Here is a 5,565-nt window from a genome sequence, read left to right on the forward strand (position 1 = left end):
GCTTTGTACAAAAGTTGAGGACATTACCTGACTTGCCTGTTTCTTGTACTTCAATCTGTGAAAAAGCAAAGAATGGTGGATGTTATTAAAGAAAAGGGGTATGTATGCATGTATTGAATACTTTTTAAGGGGGGGGGAGAGGAGAGCAGATGAACTGAGAAAATAAAAAGCAAAAAAAAAAGAAGGGAAGGAGTGTAGTGAAGCCTTGAAAGAAGTGGTGTGAGAGGGTAAACAAGCTTGATAGGAAATATCACTAAGAAAATGAGAGTGCTGGGGTAGTATGCATCAGTCTGTGAAAAAATGGCAGTGGGGAAAGAGAAAGGGAGGAGGTGGTTGGGGGGGGGGGAGTGGATATTCTGATGTTTTCAGAGGTTTCAGACAAGGATGACTGTTGGTTGTGTTCGACTTAACTTACCTTTGGAAGGTGGTTGCCCCTCAGAAAATTTTAATTCCAATGTCGCTTTGGCCAGGATGAGCTGCACAGTGTCCTTAAGATATTCTTCTTTGGTGATATTGATTAGCTTGATGTTTTTTTATAAGCCGGTCCAAATTTTCTTGTGTTATCTTATTGAGCAGAGATCAAAACTGTCCGATTGCATCCTTGGGGAGAAAAATGGAAGGAAAAAAAAATAAGACAAAAAAAAGTGTCATTAGAGAGGAGTCAAAATAATAAATGAGTGAAGAAAGCAAAGTATATTTCAATGTTCAATCTACACAAATTACCACCCTTTAAAATAGAACACAGCAAACTCACTTGCTCATGTCTTGTCATTCCTCTCTTCTTGTTGGGCTTCCCAGGCATGATTGGAAGTTTTGACTTCCACACCACTTGTAATCATAACGACTTCAGGAACTTGTTGGACATAATGAATAGTCTTTCAAATAAAACAGCAGCAGAGAAACACGAGATTGACAATTACTGTGAAATGGGTGCTGTACCAGTTCCATAAATGATAATAATAATAATAGGAATCATAAAATTTATCATTTGAGAAGAGTTTGTTCGTGTGCTTTTTGCTTGCAAAAATCGAATTTTTTAAAGTATATTGGTTGGTCTCGTGTGTTATTCTGTTAGTTTGTTTGTCTGTATGTCAAACGCCTACAGGTCGCAATTTCAAACGAATCTTCACGAAACTTCACCAAAAATCAACAATCCTCTTGTTTGTTTACAAGGAAACTTACACAGGTGGAGGCCATTCAGCCCATCATGCCTGCGGGAACACCATACCAATTTATCAACACAAGGTCCAAGGAAGAAAAGACAAAAAAAGTTTTTAATTAATGAAATAGATATTTTTTGTTTGTTAGTTGTTGTTGCTGTTTTTTTGTAGTTTTTGTATTTTTTTTCTTCCCCTCAGGGGAGGGGGCATGGGCTTCGTTAAAAACACACATCAACCACACAACCCCCCTTGACAAGATCTCCACCAACAGCACTCCGTACAGATACACACAATCACCCATCAATGCTCAAACTACTGAAAAGTCTTATCAACATCCCCATGCCCCTGATTCTCCATAACTTCCAGGTACCTATCTAATTCTAATTTAAACTTATCTACTTTTTCGGCTGCCACTACCTTTCCAGGGAGGCCATTCCATGCATTAACTACTCTCTGAGTGAAAGTCCCTTGCCTAACTACCGTCTTAACTCTCCTCTTCTTTACTCTCAAGCTCTGGCCCCTGGTTCTGTCAGTCTACTCTATTGAATAATTAATCTGCACTTATTTTATCGATACCTTTCAATATCTTAAACATCTCTATCATATCTCCTCGTAACCGCCTCCTTTCTAGTGAATAAAGCCGTGTCTCCTTCAGCTGCTCCTCATAACTGAGTATAGCTCGGCCCTGCGCTGAACCCTCTCTATGGCATCTATGTACTTCCGGAACTGTGGTGACCAGAACTGCACACAATATTCTAAATGTGGCCCTCACTAAATTCCTGTACAATGGTAACACCATCTCTTTTGATATATAAATAATCCCTCTCTGAATACAACCTAAAACCCTATTTGATTTACCTATAGCTTGCTGTCTGGCATTGTGCTGCCTGCTTACCTCCCATATCTATTACCACCCCCAGATCCTTCTCCTGTGTGACACGCTCCAAAATTATCCCTTGCAACCTGTAATCTCTATTTTCATTGTTCTTTCCCATCCCCAACACTTTACACTTGCTCAGGTTAAATTCCATCTGCCAGTCTTTCACCCAATTAATGCAAGTATCAATACTTTCCTGAATCTGATCACCACCCCCTCTGATATCCACCTTACCTCCAAGCTTTGTGTCATCTGCAAATTTGGAAAGCTTACTCTTTACCCATTATCCAAATCGTTGATGTAAATACTGAATAGTAATCGTCGGAGAACTGATCCCTGAGGTAACCCACTACTTCCATCCTCCCACTCACAGCCACTCTTTGCTTCCTTCAACTCAGCCAGTTTGCAATCCAATTAGGCACCTGACCAGCCACTCCATAAGCCCTCACTTTGGCGAGCAACCTCCGATGTACCTTATCAAATGCCTTCTTAATTTCGAGATACACGATGTCCACTGTCTTTCCATCATCCACCCAATCAGACACTGCCTCATAGAACTCTCAAAGATTTGTTAAACAGGAACCACCTTCGGTAAACCCATGCTGACTACCTTTAATTCGTTTGTATTTGTTTCAATGGTTCCTCATCTGGTCCTTAATTAATGTCTCTATCACCTTCCCCACAACTGAAGTCAAACTAACAGGTCTATAGTTTCCCAATTCTTCTCTGGATCCTTTCTTTAATAATGGTGTTACATTTGCTACTCTCCAATCCTCTGGTACCTGTCCTGACTCCAGGGAACTATTGAAAATATCCGTTAATACCTCGCTTGCATGCTCAGCCACCTCCGTCAACACTCTCGGGTGCATATTATCTGGTCCCGGAGCCTTGTCTTCTCTTAGATTACCGAGCTGTTCCTTTACTTCGTCCACTCCAACCTGGATCTTCTGCAAAAGCCCTTCCTCACCTCCTTGATAGATACTCTCAGCTCTTGGCAATTCTGATTGTTCTTGTGAAAAGTTGAAAAATACCTGTTTAATAAGCCTGCCATCTCACCTTCATCACGAGCCACTCTCCCGGTGATATTCTTGAATGGGCCCACAATGGACCTTCAATGGACCTGTTCTTTTCCCCTGAAAAACTTAAATCAAACTTCAGTCCTGTTATTTTAAACCATATAAATGCCTTCTGCGTCTCCTCAATAGCATTCCTTATCTCACTGCTCAACCACCCTGGTCACTTTCTGCTTCTAGTTTTACACCAAAAATGATATAGCAAGAATCCCATTGATTTTGAAGTCAAGGTCAAAAGGTCAACTGAAGGTCGAATTTCTAAAATTCCCAATTTTAATCCAATCGACTTTAAGTTTGAAGATGATTTGCGCATCAGGTCACTGAACTCAACCACCAATTATTTTTAAGGTCAAATTTTGTTTTAGGGATTTTGCAAGAATCGTGCTCTGCACAGTTTTTCTTGTTACTTGCAAAATCGAAGCTCTTTCAAGCATATTCGTCAGTTGATTTTGTTATTCTGTCTGTTTGTCGCCTACAGGTCACAATTTTAAACCGATCTTCACGAAACTTCACCACATGGTAGAGTTTGGCATAAGCAAGAAGCCTTTTGTTTTGGAGGTCATAAGGTCAAAAACTTTGGTGGTGTTTCTAAAATCCTCAATTTTCATCCGATTCACTTGAAATGTGAAGAGGAGTTGCATATTTGGTCATTGAATTCAACCACCAATTATTTTTGAGGTCAAATTTGTTTTATGGATTTTGCAAGTATCGTGCTCTGCATGACGTCTTCTTCTTGTTTGTTTGATATCTTATAAACTCCTGAACTGCTGCAGAGAACGATTTGAAAATTTTTGGTTGTACTCGAGTTGTGCATGGGAAAGTTTTAGGGGGTAAAACGTTTTTCATAGTCCCCGGGGTCCCGCCTTGGGGGTTTACACCAATTCTGTCGATGTAAATGTTTATTGTATCGTGCCTCCTGGTGTCGGTCGATTTTCCAAGTCATACTAAAATGCGCCATTTTTAAGGGTATTAACCTGATCCTGAGGATGGCTTCTTCACTGGTAAATATAGTGTTATAAAGTAAAACCAGCCTGGAAAAAGATTTGAAGGTTCAGTTCAGAATTGGTTTCAAGCTTTTGACAACTGACTGACAAGGTTGTATTTAATGTCGTTTGTAATGCTCATATTTCAGTTTGGTTCTTGAGATTGTTGCCATACCTTCTTTCACTGTGGCTGATTATTACCACTGTTGATTTTGGGATAAGTTTTGCTTGTTTGGCCTCTCTCGCTCAAACCGAAGCTGGGAGCATGGCTCGTCCTGGTGTTGCTATTTTCGCTTCTCCAATTGATGCATCCTCAGGTTCAGTTGGTGCATTGTTTTTCTGAGTTCTTCGTTTTTGAAGGTCTCTGCTTCCCAGCAGCGTTCTTTATATTGCATATTCATCTTGTGCTGCTTGACCTGCAAATGATTAAAACACATCAGCACGGATCAAGGGAAACATCTTCAACTCTTTGGGATCTGTTATTTTGGGTTCAAAGATTAGATCGTATCAAAAAAGTCCCAAATGACATAACGGTTGCTTACTTCTTTCTGGTGCTCATCATCTTGTTGCTCCTGCCTCTGTCGCTGTTCCTGCAGCTGCTGTTTCCATTGACACTCCTTTGCCTTCAACTGCTGAGATAGCAGCTCGACCTGTGCAACAGAAACATGACAGTGTGATTGACAGTAAAGTTTCTGTTTAACATTTCAATCAACAGTCCTCCATTTGTAAATGTTTAATAAGCAGTATGACCACTGAAAGGTGTTACAATTCATCAGAACATGTGGAGATGAACATGATGTTCAACCCCTTGGTATCTGGAGTTCCACATGTTTGAAAATGGTTCCTTACTTGTTGGCAGCAGTCAAAGTTCTTCTTTTGCTCTTCCTCAAACCGTTGTAGCTGCATCTGAAGCTGCAGTTGCATTTCTGAAAACTTGCTCGAAACATTTTTGAGATCCCCCGAAAGCACCTCGTTTTTCGCAGTAATCTCACCAATTTGTTCATCTTTCGCAATCAAACGTTGTGAAAGAATCTCGACCTGTGCGGCAGAAACATGACGATGTTATTGACAGTAAAGTTTGTTTTCTATTCCATGTAATCAAAAAGAAATAAAACGACAGAGTTGAAAGACAATTCAAGACGACACAGCTCATAATTGAGCACTCATTCTAATCATCAATCAATAAACATCAGGATGATTTATGGAGGTGTCCCTCTCAAGTCCAGAATGGGATCAACTCTGGTTAAAGGTGAAAAGTTCACATTGAATTTCACAAATTCCAAACAACAGTCTTCCATTTGCCAATGTTTCATTAGCAGCGTGACCACTGAAAGGTGTTACAATTCATCAGAACATGCAGAGGTGAACATGATGTTCAACCCCTTGGTGTCTGGAGTCCCACATGTTTGAAAATGGTTCCTTACTTGTTGGCAACAGTCAACGTTCTTCTTCTTATGCTGTTCTTCAAGCCA

The 5,565-nt window shown here is 40.3% G+C and overlaps 1 long non-coding RNA gene across 1 annotated transcript; it reads right to left on the bottom strand.

Moving 5' to 3' along the window:
* Positions 1-437: 437 nt before the first annotated feature.
* LOC147018393 (uncharacterized) lies at positions 438-4,503 on the bottom strand. Its single transcript, XR_015062798.1, has 3 exons — positions 4,269-4,503; positions 755-875; positions 438-600 (listed from the first exon to the last, which is right to left on the bottom strand). It is a non-coding gene; the product is annotated as an uncharacterized LOC147018393 (long non-coding RNA).
* Between the last annotated feature and the right edge of the window lie 1,062 nt (positions 4,504-5,565).

Source organism: Eptatretus burgeri, chromosome 10, assembly GCF_056783735.1.
Source record: "Eptatretus burgeri isolate ZD-2024b chromosome 10, Ebu_testis_v1, whole genome shotgun sequence".
NCBI classification, from domain to species: domain Eukaryota; kingdom Metazoa; phylum Chordata; class Myxini; order Myxiniformes; family Myxinidae; genus Eptatretus; species Eptatretus burgeri.